Below are 16,606 nucleotides of genomic sequence, written 5' to 3'. Positions count from 1 at the left end.
AAACTATTTTATATAAAAAATAATTATTTTTGCATCGCTTTATTCTGAGGACTATAACTTTTTTATTTTTTCATTGATGACGCTGTATGGAGGCTCGTTTTTTGCGGGACAAAATTATGTTTTCAGTGGTATGGTTATTTATATCCGTCTTTTTGATAGCGTTTTATTTCACTTTTTGTTTGGTGGTATGATAATAAAGCATCGTTTTTTTTGTTTTTTTACACTGTTCACTGAAGGGGTTAACTAGTGGTACAGTTTTATAGGTCGGGTCGTTACAGATGCAGCGATACTAAATATGTCTAGTTTTATTGTTTTTTTACTTACATAAAGAAATTTATTTATTGGAACAATATATATATAATTTTTCTTTATTTAGGATATTTTTTTTTTTTTTACACATGTGAATATTTTTTTTTTCTTTTTTACATTGCCCCGGGGGGGGGACATCACAGTAAAGTGACAGATCGCTGATCTGACACTTTTGCAATGCACTGTTTCAGATCAACGATCCGACAGGCACTGCAGGGAGGCTTCCCGGCGCCTGCTCTGAGCAGGTGCGTGAAAGCCACCTCCATGCAGGACCCGGAAGGCCCCCGTGGCCATTTTGGATCCCGGCCTGCAGGGAGGAGGAGGTAGAAGACCCTCGGAGCAACGCAATCACATTGCGTTGCTCCGAGGGTCTCAGGGAAGCATGCATGGAGTCCCCTCCCTGTGCAATGCTTCCCTGTGCTACCGGAACGCTGCGATCATCTTTGAGTCAGCGACTGGTAAAGGAGGAGAAGGAATGCAGGCTCACAATCTACAAGGCAGGGAAGGACCTACCATCGGGTAAGCCGGTGAAGCTGTAATGGGGCCTGAAGGTGGAGGGGGCCTTGCTGGCAGGGGCGTACTGCCAGGGCCCCAGCTTTCTGCTGCTTCAGTAGACTGATGGTGGCACTGTATTAGATGTGTACTAGTGCCGGCGTGGCCATCGCAGTATTGCAGACACTGCAGGCTATGTGTGTGGGAGCGTCTGCTTCAATCTGCCAGAGAGGAGAGATGAGGTCAGCACAGCTAGGGGGACGGGGCAGCAGGTATGTGACAGGGCAACAGCTAATTTCTGCATCTTGTCTTAGTTCTGCAGAGGATCTATCTGAGGTACTCAGATTTATTGCACCGTCTTACACTTACATACAGATCAGATCGCTTTGTCAGTGGGGTCACCGGCTCCAGCTCATCTGTATGGAAGCTCAAGTTACAGCAATATGTCAATGATCCTCAGAGACTGCAGACACCAATGTACAGTCACCCTGCAGCATGTGACCCTGAGCCCGGGTCAATGACATCATGCATTATACAGTGGGGCAAAAAAGTATTTAGTCAGTCAGCAATAGTGCAAGTTCCACCACTTAAAAAGATGAGAGGCGTCTGTAATTTACATCATAGGTAGACCTCAACAATGGGAGACAAACTGAGAAAAAAAAAATCCAGAAAATCACATTGTCTGTTTTTTTATCATTTTATTTGCATATTATGGTGGAAAATAAGTATTTGGTCAGAAACAAAATTTCATCTCGATACTTTGTAATATATCCTTTGTTGGCAATGACAGAGGTCAAACGTTTTCTGTAAGTCTTCACAAGGTTGCCACACACTGTTGTTGGTATGTTGGCCCATTCCTCCATGCAGATCTCCTCTAGAGCAGTGATGTTTTTGGCTTTTCGCTTGGCAACACGGACTTTCAACTCCCTCCAAAGGTTTTCTATAGGGTTGAGATCTGGAGACTGGCTAGGCCACTCCAGGACCTTGAAATGCTTCTTACGAAGCCACTCCTTCGTTGCCCTGGCGGTGTGCTTTGGATCATTGTCATGTTGAAAGACCCAGCCACATTTCATCTTCAATGCCCTTGCTGATGGAAGGAGGTTTGCACTCAAAATCTCACGATACATGGCCCCATTCATTCTTTCATGTACCCGGATCAGTCGTCCTGGCCCCTTTGCAGAGAAACAGCCCCAAAGCATGATGTTTCCACCACCATGCTTTACAGTAGGTATGGTGTTTGATGGATGCAACTCAGTATTCTTTTTCCTCCAAACACGACAAGTTGTGTTTCTACCAAACAGTTCCAGTTTGGTTTCATCAGACCATAGGACATTCTCCCAAAACTCCTCTGGATCATCCAAATGCTCTCTAGCAAACTTCAGACGGGCCCGGACATGTACTGGCTTAAGCAGTGGGACACGTCTGGCACTGCAGGATCTGAGTCCATGGTGGCGTAGTGTGTTACTTATGGTAGGCCTTGTTACATTGGTCCCAGTGCTCTGCAGTTCATTCACTAGGTCCCCCCGCGTGGTTCTGGGATTTTTGCTCACCGTTCTTGTGATCATTCTGACCCCACGGGGTGGGATTTTGCGTGGAGCCCCAGATCGAGGGAGATTATCAGTGGTCTTGAATGTCTTCCATTTTCTAATTATTGCTCCCACTGTTGATTTCTTCACTCCAAGCTGGTTGGCTATTGCAGATTCAGTCTTCCCAGCCTGGTGCAGGGCTACAATTTTGTTTCTGGTGTCCTTTGACAGCTCTTTGGTCTTCACCATAGTGGAGTTTGGAGTCAGACTGTTTGAGGGTGTGCACAGGTGTCTTTTTATACTGATAACAAGTTTAAACAGGTGCCATTACTACAGGTAATGAGTGGAGGAAAGAGGAGACTCTTAAGAAGTTACAGGTCTGTGAGAGCCAGAAATCTTGATTGTTTGTTTCTGACCAAATACTTATTTTCCACCATAATATGCAAATAAAATGATAAAAAAACAGACAATGTGATTTTCTGGATTTTTTTTTCTCAGTTTGTCTCCCATAGTTGAGGTCTACCTATGATGTAAATTACAGACGCCTCTCATCTTTTTAAGTGGTGGAACTTGCACTATTGCTGACTGACTAAATACTTTTTTTGCCCCACTGTATATCAGATATACATTATAATGTGAGGTCCTGCAGCCTGGCCAGTGCTCAGTCAGTGCATATAACAGTGTGTATGCTGTATGTGCACATAGTATAGTACATAACACCCAGTAAACAGATTAGTATACGGCTCATGTATAACAGACCTGGGCAAAGTGAGGCAATTGGATCAAGATAGCCAAAGGCCTAAAAACACTGGTCTGCAGGTGGCACCATACAGCAGTCCTGCATCCAGATTTCACCGCTATCTGCATCTTCAGGATGCAGACACCAGTGAATATAATGGTGGAGGATGGAACCACTGAATCCTTCCACCAGTGAGCGTGTGTGACTGACACAGCAGACACAATGATGTCACTACATCGCTTCTGCTGTGCGGAGAGTCAGTGCACACAGCAAAGACCGGAGGAGAGCACCGGATTAATGGGAGCAAGGTGAATGTGTGTTTTTTTTTTTTTTTTTTAATATGTGTGTGAATTATTCTTGTACATAGGGGGCTATGTGATGGCTCATGCAGTATATAGGGGCTATGTGATGGCTCATTCTGTATATAGAAGGCTATGTGATGCTCATTCTGTATATAGGGGCTCTGTGAGGGCTCACTCTGTATGTAGGAGCTCTGTGATGGCTCATGCTGTATATAAGGGTCTCTGAGGGCTCATGCTGCATATATATTGAGCTCCGTGCGAGCTCATGCTGTATACAGGGGGCTCTATGAGGTCTCATGCTGTATATAAGAGTCTCTGTTAGGGCTCATGCTGTATATAGGGGGCTCTGTGAGGGCTCATGCTGTATAGATACTGGGCTCTGAGAGGGCTCATGCCATATATAGGGGGTCTGAAGGCTCACGCTGTATATAGGGGCTCTGTGAGGACTCAGCTGTATATAGGAAAGCTCTGTGGGGGGCTCATACAGTATATAGGAGGCTATGTAGGGTCTCATACTTAATTTAGGAAGGCAATGTGGGGGCACATCTAATATATAAAGCTGAATGTGTGTATGTATGTGTGTATGTATGTCCGGGATTGGCATCTGAACCATCGCAGCTACAGCCACAAAATTTTGCACAGTTACACGTCTGGACCCCGAGAGCGTCATAGGCTATGTTGTGAGGTGAAATTTTAACCCCGCGCTTTCCAATTCACCAAACAATTTTGCCCCTATCTACATAATGGGGAAAAAGTGAAAGGAAAAGTGTTGGAGGCGTCGCAGCTACAGGCACAAAATTTTGCACAGTCACATGTCTGGACCCCGAGAGCGTCAAAGCTATGTTGTGAGGTGAAATTTTTACCCCGCGCTTTCCAATTCACCAAACAATTTTGCCCCTATCTACATAATGGGGAAAAAGTGAAAGGAAAAGTGTTGGAGGCGTCGCAGCTACAGGCACAAAATTTTGCACAGTCACATGTCTGGACCCCGAGAGCGTCAAAGCTATGTTGTGAGGTGAAATTTTAACCCCGCGCTTTCCAATTCACCAAACAATTTTGCCCCTATCTACATAATGGGGAAAAAATGAAAGGAAAAGTGTTGGAGGCAAATTAACAGCTGCCAGATGTGAACAAGGGGGACTTAAAGAATGAGAGCGATGGCGCCAAAGAGTATATACTGTACAGTTGCTAAGGTGGGGCCCCGACATGGGATAATCACCACACCACCACGGGGATATGAACACACACACAAAATGCGCCACACACTACCACGTGCTCGAACACATATACCACCCTCAGTGCACATTTCACCACACATACACCAACCTCGCCACATAAAAGTTGAAACACAAAAGTCGCCGCTCAAAACTCACCACGCGCAAAACTCTCCACATGCAAAACTCGCCACACGTGCAAAACTCACCTCATGGAAAACTCGCCACACGCAAAACTTGCACACGCGGAAAAATTGCCACATGCACAAAAGTTGCAACACATGCAAACGTTGCCTCACACAAAACTTGCACATACTCAAAAGGCACCACACATAAAACTCGCCACGCGCAAAACTCGCCATGCGCAAAACTTGCTGCACACAACTTGCTACACTAACCTGTCACATGCAACTCGACACACAAAAAATTGCTACACGCATGTCGCCACACAAAACTCATCTCACAAAAGTCGCTACATGCATGTCGCCACACGCAACTCAACACACACAACTTGACACACGAAACTCGCCCTAAAACACACACAAGTCTGGTATTATCCTTCAAAAATAAAAATCTGATTAATAAGCTGACAAACTACAAGAGCAACAAATGTACCATATAGGAATCCGGCAGCTGTCAGTCACATGACCAGTCTATTATGTGTATGTGTGAGCTAATATACACTCACTGGCCACTTTATTAGGTACACCTGTCCAACTTCTTGTTAACACTTAATTTCTAATCAGCCAATCACATGGCGGCAACTCAGTGCATTTAGGCATGTAGACATGGTCAAGACAATCTCCTGCAGTTCAAACCGAGCATCAGTATGGGGAAGAAAGGTGATTTGAGTGCCTTTGAACGTGGCATGGTTGTTGGTGCCAGAAGGGCTGGTCTGAGTATTTCAGAAACTGCTGATCTACTGGGATTTTCACGCACAACCATCTCTAGGGTTTACAGAGAATGGTCCGAAAAAGAAAAAAAATCCAGTGAGCGGCAGTTCTGTGGGTGGAAATGCCTTGTTGATGCCAGAGGTCAGAGGAGAATGGGCAGACTGGTTCGAGCTGATAGAAAGGCAACAGTGACTCAAATCGCCACCCGTTACAACCAAGGTAGGCCTAAAGCATCTCTGAACGCACAGTGCGTCGAACTTTGAGGCAGATGGGCTACAGCAGCAGAAGACCACACCGGGTACCACTCCTTTCAGCTAAGAACAGGAAACTGAGGCTACAATTTGTACAAGCTCATCGAAATTGGACAGTAGAAGATTGGAAAAACGTTGCTTGGTCTGATGAGTCTCGATTTCTGCTGCGACATTCAGATGGTAGGGTCAGAATTTGGCGTAAACAACATGAAAGCATGGATCCATCCTGCCTTGTATGGAGCATCTTTGGGATGTGCAGCCGACAAATCTGCGGCAACTGTGTGATGCCATCATGTCAATATGGACCAAAATCTCTGAGGAATGCTTCCAGCACCTTGTTGAATCTATGCCACGAAGAATTGAGGCAGTTCTGAAGGCAAAAGGGGGTCCAACCCGTTACTAGCATGGTGTACCTAATAAAGTGGCCGGTGAGTGTATACTGCCAGGGGGTGGGCTTACTGGTGGCTGGGGATTTATCAGGCTGCCAATTTAGCTTACAAATACTGAGGTAAAAATACTGACCAAATAACGTGTGAACGAGGTCTAATACAGGAGGAGATGACATACAGATATATACTATATACAGGAGGAGATGACACACAGGTATATACTATTTACAGGGGAGATGACACACAGGTATATACTATATGCAGGAGGAGATGACACACAGATATATACTATATACAGGAGAGATGACACACAGGTATATACTATATAGAGGAGGAGATGACATACAGGTACATACTACATACAGCAGGAGATGACATACAGGTATATACTATATACAGAAGGAGATGACACACAGGTATATACTATATACAGGAGCAGATTACCTACAGGTATATAGTATATACAGGAGGAGATGACATACAGGTATATGCTATGTATAGGAGGAGATGACATACAGGTATATACTATATACAGGAGTAGATGACACACAGATATATACTATATATAGGAGGAGATGACATACAGGTATATACTATATACAGGGGAGATGACACACAGCAGGTATATACTATATACAGGGGAGATGACATACAGGTATATACTATATACAGGAGATGACATACAGGTGTATACTATATATAAGGGAGTTGACAAACATGTATATACTGAGGTGAAAATGAGAGGTGTGAGGTGAAAATGAAAAGGTTTGAGTGCAAAATGAGAGGAGTGAGGGAAAATAGTGGAGTGATCGGAAAATGACAGATGTGAGGTCGAAATGACAAGTGTTAGGGGGAATGAGAGGAGTGAGGGGAAAATAAGAGGAGTGAGGGGGAAAATGAGAGGTGTGAGGGAGAAAATGAGAGATGTGAGGGGGAAAATGAAAGATGTGATGGGGAAAATGAGAGGCGTGATGGGAAAATAAGAGAAGTGAGGTGCTATAACTAACCACAGATATTTACTATGCCCAGGCAACGCCGGGCTCTTCAGCTAGCTTAGATTTACAATCTCCATGCTTTTCTCATGGTCAACTTTATGTGGCCTGTTCAAGAGTTGGAACAGCCAAAAATCTGTTTGTCTTTGCACCTGAAGGAAAAACTAAGAATGTCGTTTATCAAAAGGCCCTCGAATAAGTAGTAGAAGATTACTTCACATTACTTGGCCAATTTAGTTAAATCTGTGTGGAATATCTCTGGTGTTGAAATATATGTTGTAAAATGCTTCTATTTTATATATATATATATATATATATATATATATTAGCTTAGTTTTTGCCTTTTAATAATTACATTTCTATCTATTTGTTTTGTGGTTTTTTTGTGCAGAATAAATTTTTGTTAACACATTCTATTTTGCTAACAGCAGTTATTACCCCGGGCGAAGCCGGGTAGTACAGCTAGTATTTTATATAAGGAGAGCTGTGAGGGGGCTCTTTCTGTAGTACGTCTTTTACAGGGAACTGTTGTATGGAATAGTGCAGTCTACTACACTACTCCATATTTTTTATTTGTAGCATACTAAGAATACTACCAGATACCAGACATATAATGTAATATAATATATACATAGTCGGGCTCTGCCAGTTCCAGCAGTTATCACATAACCATGAGGATGCGCTTTGCACACTTGCTGCCATGTGGCAACTAGAGAGTCAGCCACATCTGTGGTGTTCTATTCACTGACAGAGCTAACATTTGTGTTGTCACTTGACTAGAAGTATGACTGCACTAGAATCTGCAGAACCGATTCCTAACAAAGAGTTTTATATATACTGTAGTGTTTTGCCAGATAGAACTTTTGCTATGGTGTGAACTCTATGTATGCTCCTGCTTGCAGGGCAGTAATAATGAGGGCAATCTGGCTTGTTGCTCTGGGGTTTCCATGGCCATATTGCCCTCCTCAGAAGTAGCATGCCGGGGAGCCCAGACACATTTCTTGCACAGGGGCCAAAAGCTCTTAGTGTCCGCCCCTGCTACAAGAGATAGGCGAGGATACAGTAGATGAGGGTAGAGGTTATTGGGAAGCAGTATGAAATGAGGGTTACTGCAGGATGTAGGCTTGTCGGAAGAGGTAGATCTTCAGGTTCCTTTTGAAGGTTTCCACGGTAGGTGAGAGTTTGATATGTTGAGGTAGAGAGTTCCAGAGTAGGGGGGATGCGCGGGAGAAATCTTGTATGCTATTGTGGGAAGAGGAGATCTTGTGGGAATCGGAGGTTGTGTGCAGGTAGTACCACTTGCTATGTTACATTGCCATCATGTCCATCTATGTATATGTAAAGGTCAGCCAGGGCAGTAGTCGTGGCTGAGCTCTTCAGGCATTGTATACCCTGGCCTCCCTTAACAGGAAAAAGGTATTCCTTTTACTGTATCTTGTTCTCAGTACTCACTGTGCTGTTAGTGTCCCCTTTGCTTCGCAGGCAAGCAGCTGCTTCTGGATCCCAATGAATAGAGACACAGTCCATGGCAACTCTCAACTGAACAAATTTATTTACTTCTGGACACAGTACATCCAAGTAGCCTCCAGCATTTCCATCACAGATGATACAGCATATCATTTCATCTTTCCTTTCTCTGTTTCCTGCGTCACTAAGTGTTTCCGCGGGTCGGGGCATCTGACGGCCCCTCAGTGTCCTCCCTGTAAAGCATCACTATGATGGAGCATCTGTTGGCCCGTTTTGCCCCGGACATCAGAGATTAAGCCCCCCAAAGCTATCCACCACTTTCTGGAGCGAGCTGTCCATACACTTTTACGGTGACCTCTTTGTCTTTCTTTGCTTCCCTCCTTTCTCTATTGTAGGATCTGCTATGCTCTTCTCTATGGACCCTGGATGGCTGGGCACATGCTTGGGGTTATCTGGCAGCTCGGGCATATAGCCCACCCGAGCACTAAGAGGTCTCACCTCCCGACTGCCTAATACAGGAAGACCTTCCTGACGTATTCCCAGCTGACCCCTCCTACAGTTAACTCCTAGAGTACTCTATACAGAGTAGTGACCTCTATGACCCCATCTAATGGTCATAACCCAAACTGTACTGTCCCTATTAAATACATTGTGCAGCAACAATAAATATACATATCTACCACAAAATCATGCAACAACGATGTAAATATATATATATATATATATATATATATATACAATGACAACAAGGGGGCTTAAAGTGGTGAGACTCTCAACCCCTTACATACACTTCAGAATTTAAAGGAAACACAAGGTAGCATTTTCTCCATTAATGCTTCATTGGTAGCCATGACATGAGATCCTTCCATATGGTTTTGATGCACACAAGAGCAATTGCTAGTATTTAGCTGCATACAAATTAACTTGATGCCTGGTACATTGTAAAGCTGAACTAAGGTTTTGTATCTTTATTTTTTGCAGTTCTTGATAGCATTCTTTTCTTTTATTCCACACTAGATAGAATTATTAATGTCTATGTCTCATGCTACTGGTATTCTTCTGCTCTAGTACAATGAGAAAAATGTACATCAGTATCTTTTGATTAGTAAAATTTAGGCTTTATGCAAATATCAGTAAATTATGCACAAAAGTTAAGTATCAAAATAGCCAACACACCTGCCTATTGGCATTGATCTGTTTTGGAGTAATACACCAATGTGACACTTCTCTTCGAGCCCTTCTTTGTGCCAGTGCTTGGTGCTGTTTGGCACTTATTTATGCACTCTTGGTTGCCTCATGGCTGTTTTATGATGCAACTGTCAGTACACAATCTACTATGTGATTTTACTGTGCTTTTGTTTGTTAGTGAAGCTCAGTTCCATAAGTACAGACCTGAGACAATTGAGTCATTGGTAAAAATGTATTAACATCATCCAAAAATTAGACTAAGTAACATTACAAACAGAAACTGTGAACTATCCCAATGATGAAAGCACTAGACAAGTTAGACACATTGCTCTTTCTTCGACCACCTTTTGGCTGGCTTACTCTACACCACAATTTTGGCAGAAAAAAATGACACATGCATTTATTACTCATTCTCCTTTTAAAGACACTCTTGATACCTCAAACAAGGGGACATGTTGCTATAGAAATTCAGGAATGCAAAAGCACTTTTCTTCATAGAGTTAAGAAAATAAACTAAAATCAGAGTTATTCCCCTGATAATCATTAGCTATTGGCGAAACAATCGTTCAGCTGATGGCTTTACCTCTTGACTCCCCCGTACACTGCCCCATGCAATGATTTATCTCAATAAAAAAAGGATGAGTCTTTAGAGTTGAAACTGCCAACCCTTAACTCTCCTGACATTAGTCATCAGGGGTGGTTCAGGAGGATCACAGACACATTAGAATGTCAGCTGAACCCGATCCCGCTGATATTGGCAGATTTGACTAATGTGTTTGGGGCCCTTTCCTGTAAGTTTTTACTGTGGAGTAAATAGGTAATGTCTCCCATGATCACATTTATCTGCATTCACGCTTGCAAAACCTGGATAAAATGTCACTTGCGATCCAACCTTTATTGGATTTAGGTATATTCACAGGGGGAGAATTTGCTTAAAAACTTTAGATTATACTAAGAAAAGCATGACTGAGAAGTCTTCTTAATACAATCAGTAGTATAATACTTAGTGTCCTATCCTATAATCTTATAAGTTGCATACGGTTGCAGGGAAGGATTGGGTCCGGCTGTAGATTGACTTTACATGTATGCAAAAGGTCTATATATAGGTTATAAGAAATATATACTGTATATTTTGGACACTGTCTACAATAGGTTAGTACACCTACCATCATCCTAAATGTGTACATTCATGGGAGCTAGGTATTTATCTTACTATAAGTATAGCAGCTGCATGCTTTGTTAAAAGACACAATACAGATAGTGATGAGGAATAAAAACAGAAAATTCACAAAGAATTCAGGTGATTTTTGACATCAAGTATGACAAACACCTACATAAAATTGTGGGAAAGAAACCTCATAACTGTCATTTGAGGAATACATCCAGCTGCATGCATTGCCTGATGGAAGACAATGCTTTGTGCTGTCACAACTTCTAAGGCATTGTCAGACTCCTGTCAGAACTTTGTCAAAACTAGTATAATCATTTAGCTGCAGTAATCATGTCATCATGTAACTACTGTAATCACAATGCATAAATCACGTACCCTATCCACTCCAGTCCTTCATTCTGTTTGTCATCACTTGTGTAGAGAACATTGTTCTTTTCATAAAGGAAATGCTTGATTATGATAGGATATTAATTATTCAATGCAGAGCTTCGGTAAAAAAAGAATAGAAATATAATGATTTGAAGTGTTCATGCATTTTAGTGAAGATATTCTCATTATGTGTGGGAGGAATTCTACTAATAGATAATACTAATAGATATAAATCCCAATGTCTGCTTTCCTTGTGCCATGACCAGTTCGTGTAGTCTTGTGATTAAACTTGAAGAGTAACTCCTGGGAGTTGTTATCCCCTTTGTTGTCATTTACTACTACTCAAATTGACCAACTTTAAATGGAGCAATATTAAAAGGATTCCATTAAAGGGATTGTCTAGTCTAAACAAGTCTTTAGTCAATATATGTGACTCCAGACTTGGGCAAAGTCACATGATGCGCAGTTGCGCACTGTGCGCGGGGAGGATTCTGCGGTGTCATATGACCACGACTATGCGATGTGCATGTTCCCGGCCATATTTCAACTAGACTGTTTCCAGCCTCACTCAATACATTTGCATTGAATGAGGCCCGCCCAATTAGTCGGATTGTGGCAGAGTGTGTGCATATCGCATACTCGCGGTCACATGATCCAACACCAGAGAATTCCCACAGTGTGCAGTCCATGCAAGGTGAGGATTTACATGTCTGCAGTCACATAGAGTGACTTCAGACTTGTAATTTTAGACCGGACTACCCCTTTAGGTATATATTTTAATTTTTTCTATAATATGAAATGCAGTGCCAGTCTGATATACATAGCTCTAAGAAGACATTAATAATATGAAAAGTGCGATTGATTCAAAAGTTTTATTTTGCCAAGTTATAAAGTCTTAGTGGATTTTAACCTTGAATTAATTTAATTATATAAGTCATAAAACCTACTTGCCTTTTAACCCCAAAGCAGATTAAGCGCATGGTCTTCCTGCTCTCATCCCCCACAACAAGTTAAAATTACTTTTGGTGCACATACCCATTTAATATAATCATAAACTGTACTGATTCTCATACACTGTGCAGAATTATAAGGCAAGTTGTATTTTGATCACATGATACTTTTTATACATGCTGTCCTACTCCAAGCTGTTCAGGCTTGAGAGCCAACTACCAGTTAAGTAAATCAGGTGATGTGCATCTCTGTAATGAGGACGGGTGTTGTCTAATGACATAAAAACCCTATATAAGGTGTGCTTAATTATTAGGCAACTTCCTTTCCTCTGGCAAAATGGGTCAGAAGAGATATTTGATGGGCTCTGAAAAGTCCAAAATTGTGAGATGTCTTGCAGAGGGATGCAGCAGTCTTGAAATTGCCAAACTTTTGAAGCATGATCACCAAACAATAAAGCGTTTCATGGCAAATAACCAACAGGGATGCAAGAAGTGTGTTGGGCAAAAAAAGCGCAAAATAACTACCCATAAATTGAGGAAAATCAAGCATGAAGCTGCCAAGATGCCATTTGCCACCAGTTTTGCCATATTTCAGAGCTGCAACGTTACTAGAATAACAAAAAGCACAAGGTGTGCGATACTCAGGGACATGGCCAAGGTAAGGAAGGCTGAAAAACGACCACCTTTGAACAATAAACATAAGATAAAACGTCAAGACTGGGCCAAGATATATCTTAAGACTGACTTTTCAAAGGTTTTATGGACTGATGAAATGAGAGTGACTTATGATGGGCCAGATGGATGGGCCAGAGGCTGGATCAGTAAAGCAAAGAGCTCCACTCCGAGTCAGATGCCAGCAAGGTGGAGGTGGGGTACTGGTATGGGCTGGTATCATCAAACATGAACTTGTGGGACCTTTTCGGGTTGAGGATGGAGTGAAGCTCAACTCTCAGACCTACTGCCAGTTTCTGGAAGACAACTTCTTCAAGCAGTGGTACAGGAAGAAGTTGGTATCGTTTAAGAAAAACATGATTTTCATGCAGGACAGGTTAATCTGTAGGTTAACAGTTTATAGGAAGATGCCTGGCAACAGACCTGAAAGTGTGGCACCGGGGAAAAAATAACTTTATTTCTCCACTGGCTTTCAGTCATGCAGGTGTGCCAGGAGCAATTAGTTTAAATTACAGTGGATACGGAAAGTATTCAGACCCCTTTAAATTTTTCACTCTTTGTTTCATTGCAGCCCTTTGGTAAATTCAAAATGTTCATTTTTTTCTCATTAATGTGCACTCTGCACCACATCTTGACTGAAAAAAAACCAGAAATGTAGAAATGTTTGCAAATTTATTAAAAAAGAAAAACTGAAATATCACATGGTCATAAGTATTCAGACCCTTTCCTCAGTATTGAGTAGAAGCACCCTTTTGAGCTAGTACAGCCATGAGTCTTCTTTGGAATGATGCAACAAGTTTTTCACACCTGGATTTGGGGATCCTCTGCCATTCTTCCTTGCAGATCCTCTCCAGTTCTGTCAGGTTGGATGGTGAACGTTGGTGGACAGCGATTTTCAGGTCTCTCCAGAGATGTTCAATTGGGTTTAGGTCAGGGATCTGGCTGGGACAGTCAAGAATGGTCACAGAGTTGTTCTGAAGCTACTTCCTTGTTATTTTAGCTGTGTGTGTGCTTAGGGTCATCGTCTTGCTGGAAGGTGAACCTTCAGCCAAGTCTGAGGTTCACAGCACTCTGGAAGAGGTTTTCATCCAAGATATCTCTGTACTTGGCCTTATTCATGTTTCCTTCAATGGCAACCAGTCATCCTATCCCTGCAGCTGAAAAACATCCCCATGGCATGATGCTGCCTCCACCATGTTTCACTGTTGGGATTGTATTGGGCAGGTGATGAGCAGTGCCTGGTTTTCTCCACACATACTGCTTAGAATTATCATCAAAAAGGTCTATCTTCGTCTCATCAGACCAGAGAATCTTATTTCTCATAGTCTGTGAGTCCTTCATGTATTTTTTCAGCAAACTCTATGAGGGCTTTAATTTATTTTGCACTGAGGAGAGGCTTCCGTCGGGCCTCTCTGCCATAAAGGCTCAACTGATGGAAGGCTGCAGTGATAGTTGACTTTGTGGAACTTTCTCCCATCTCCCTACTGCATCTCTGGAGCTGAGCCACAGTGATCTTGGGGTTCTTCTTTACCTCTCTCACCCAGGCTCTTCTCCTACGTTTGCTCAGTTTGGCTGGACGGACAGGTCTAGGAAGACTTCTGGTGGTCCCAAACTTCTTCCATTTAAGGATTATGGAGGCCACTGTGCTCTTAGGAACCTTGAGTACTGCAGAAATACTTTTGTAACCTTGGCCAGATCTGTGCCTTGCCACAATTCTGTCTCTGAGCTCCTTGGCCAGTTCTTTTGACCTCCTGATTCTCATTTGGTCTGACATGTACTGTGAGCTGTGAGGTCTTATATAGACAGGTGTGTGCCTTTCCAAATCAAGTCCTATCAGTTTAATTAAACACAGCTGGACTCCAGTGAAGGAGTAGAACCATCTCAAGGAGGATCACAAGGAAATGGACAGCATGTGACTTAAATATGTGTGTCTGAGCAAAGGGTCTGAATACTTATTACCATGTGATACTTCAGTTTTTCTTTTTTAATAAATTTGCAAAACTTTCTACATTTCTGTTTTTTTCACTCAAGATGTGGTGCAGAGTGTATATTGATAAGAAAAAAATGAATTTACCAAATGGCTGCAATGAAACAAAGAGTGAAAAGTTTAAAGGGGTATGAATACTTTCCGTACCCACTGTAATTCTCATCTTCCCTGTCAAAGTAGCTATATGTTCTGAATCATTTTATTTCTAGTTTTTTCACCTGCTTTTAATTCGGTTTCACGTTAACCAGTAAAAAACTAAGTAGTGTTACCAACAGTGAACACTGCTATAGACGCCAACTTTTTTTTCTTTTTCTTTTTTTTCCTCTGGTCTATTCTCTGTCCCCAAATGCTATTAACTTGCAGATTTGGGGTTAATCTGCAGGTTAATAGTGATCTAAAGCTCTGCGGTTGACATACTGAAAGCACGGCTACCGTGCTAGCTTTCAATCTTAGTTGTGTCGGTGTAGCTTCAGTCAAGGCTAAGGCTACGTATACAGTGATCAACAGTTGTAAGCATGCTCTGCCATATTAATGGACAGCTGGCTCTGCACTAATAGAGACCGCAATAAGTCAATGTACCAGGGCATGTGTATATTAATAATTGTGCAAATGTGCTCAGAATAGTCACTTTTGTAGGAAGGAAATTTCCACTGGTGAAAATAATCAATAAATAGTAAAATTGTGTTAAATAAGCAACCTCCCAATGTTGCATCAGAGTGATAAGCAAGGACGCAATACTTGGGTTTGCTGAAATTGCTTGCATTCATCACACTTCTCATTACGCCTGTGCATTTGTCTGTTTGTTAGTACTAAATCTGACCAAGCACGGTCCTGTCTGCTGTGGAATAAATGGCCTTTATATACGTCAGCATGTTGTTTTCTCAGCACAGTTCTTGCCAAAATGAAGGAACAGTGTGAGTGTTAAGGGAGGATTTATGTTCCTGAGAAATTGTTTTTTTTCTTTTCTTGTATCAGGGACATTTTATCAGAAAGCTTTATCCATGGTAAGCAAAGAAAAACTCCAGACAAAGTTGGTTCATTGTGTTATGCTCAGTGTAGCTCATAGTGTAAGGATAATCTCTTTATTGTTCATGAATAGGGACGGGCGAACCTGAAAGGTAAAGTCCGTACCGAACATCTAGTGTCCATGCATGGGCCCTAAACATAGATAAACATAGATTTCTTCAGGAAGTCCGTGTTACTATTCGGGTTCGGGAACCCAAACAAAGCTTGTTGAAAGGTTGCAGCGAACCTGTGGCTTCAAAAGAGACTGTAAATTTTAGCACATGCAATCATACCATCGCAGCTTCAAGTCCCCTAAAAAGACTAATAGAAAAGGGAAAAAATAATTTAAAAAGTTTAAAAAATTATGCTAAAAAAATAAAAGTTCAAATCAACCCCTTTTGTCTTATTAAAAATAAATATGAAAAAATGAAATATAAAAAATAAACATGTGATATCGGCGCAATCAGAAAAGTCTGAGCTGTGAAAGTATAAAAATAATTAACCCGATTGGTAAACACCGTAAACGAAAAAGCTCAAGAATGCAAAAGTCAAGTTTTTTGTTTACTGCAATACCACAAAAAATGCTGTAACAAGCGATCAAAAAGTCATATCTATCCCAATACAGTATCAATAAATGCGCTGTTTCCCCCTGCTAAAAACAAGCTGTGACACAGGTCCATTAACTAAAAA

At 41.8% G+C, this 16,606-nt stretch overlaps 1 protein-coding gene across 1 annotated transcript in view; it reads left to right on the top strand.

Annotated features, from left to right (window-relative positions):
• Positions 1-16,606, top strand: part of GABBR2 (gamma-aminobutyric acid type B receptor subunit 2) — a 1,202,616-nt gene that overhangs the window by 755,608 nt on the left and 430,402 nt on the right. The window lies entirely within an intron of this gene.

Source organism: Ranitomeya variabilis, chromosome 6 (assembly GCF_051348905.1).
Source record: "Ranitomeya variabilis isolate aRanVar5 chromosome 6, aRanVar5.hap1, whole genome shotgun sequence".
Classification (NCBI taxonomy): Eukaryota; Metazoa; Chordata; class Amphibia; order Anura; family Dendrobatidae; genus Ranitomeya; species Ranitomeya variabilis.
Note: the sequence above shows the minus strand (reverse complement) of the source record. Positions and strands in the feature narration are given on the sequence as shown.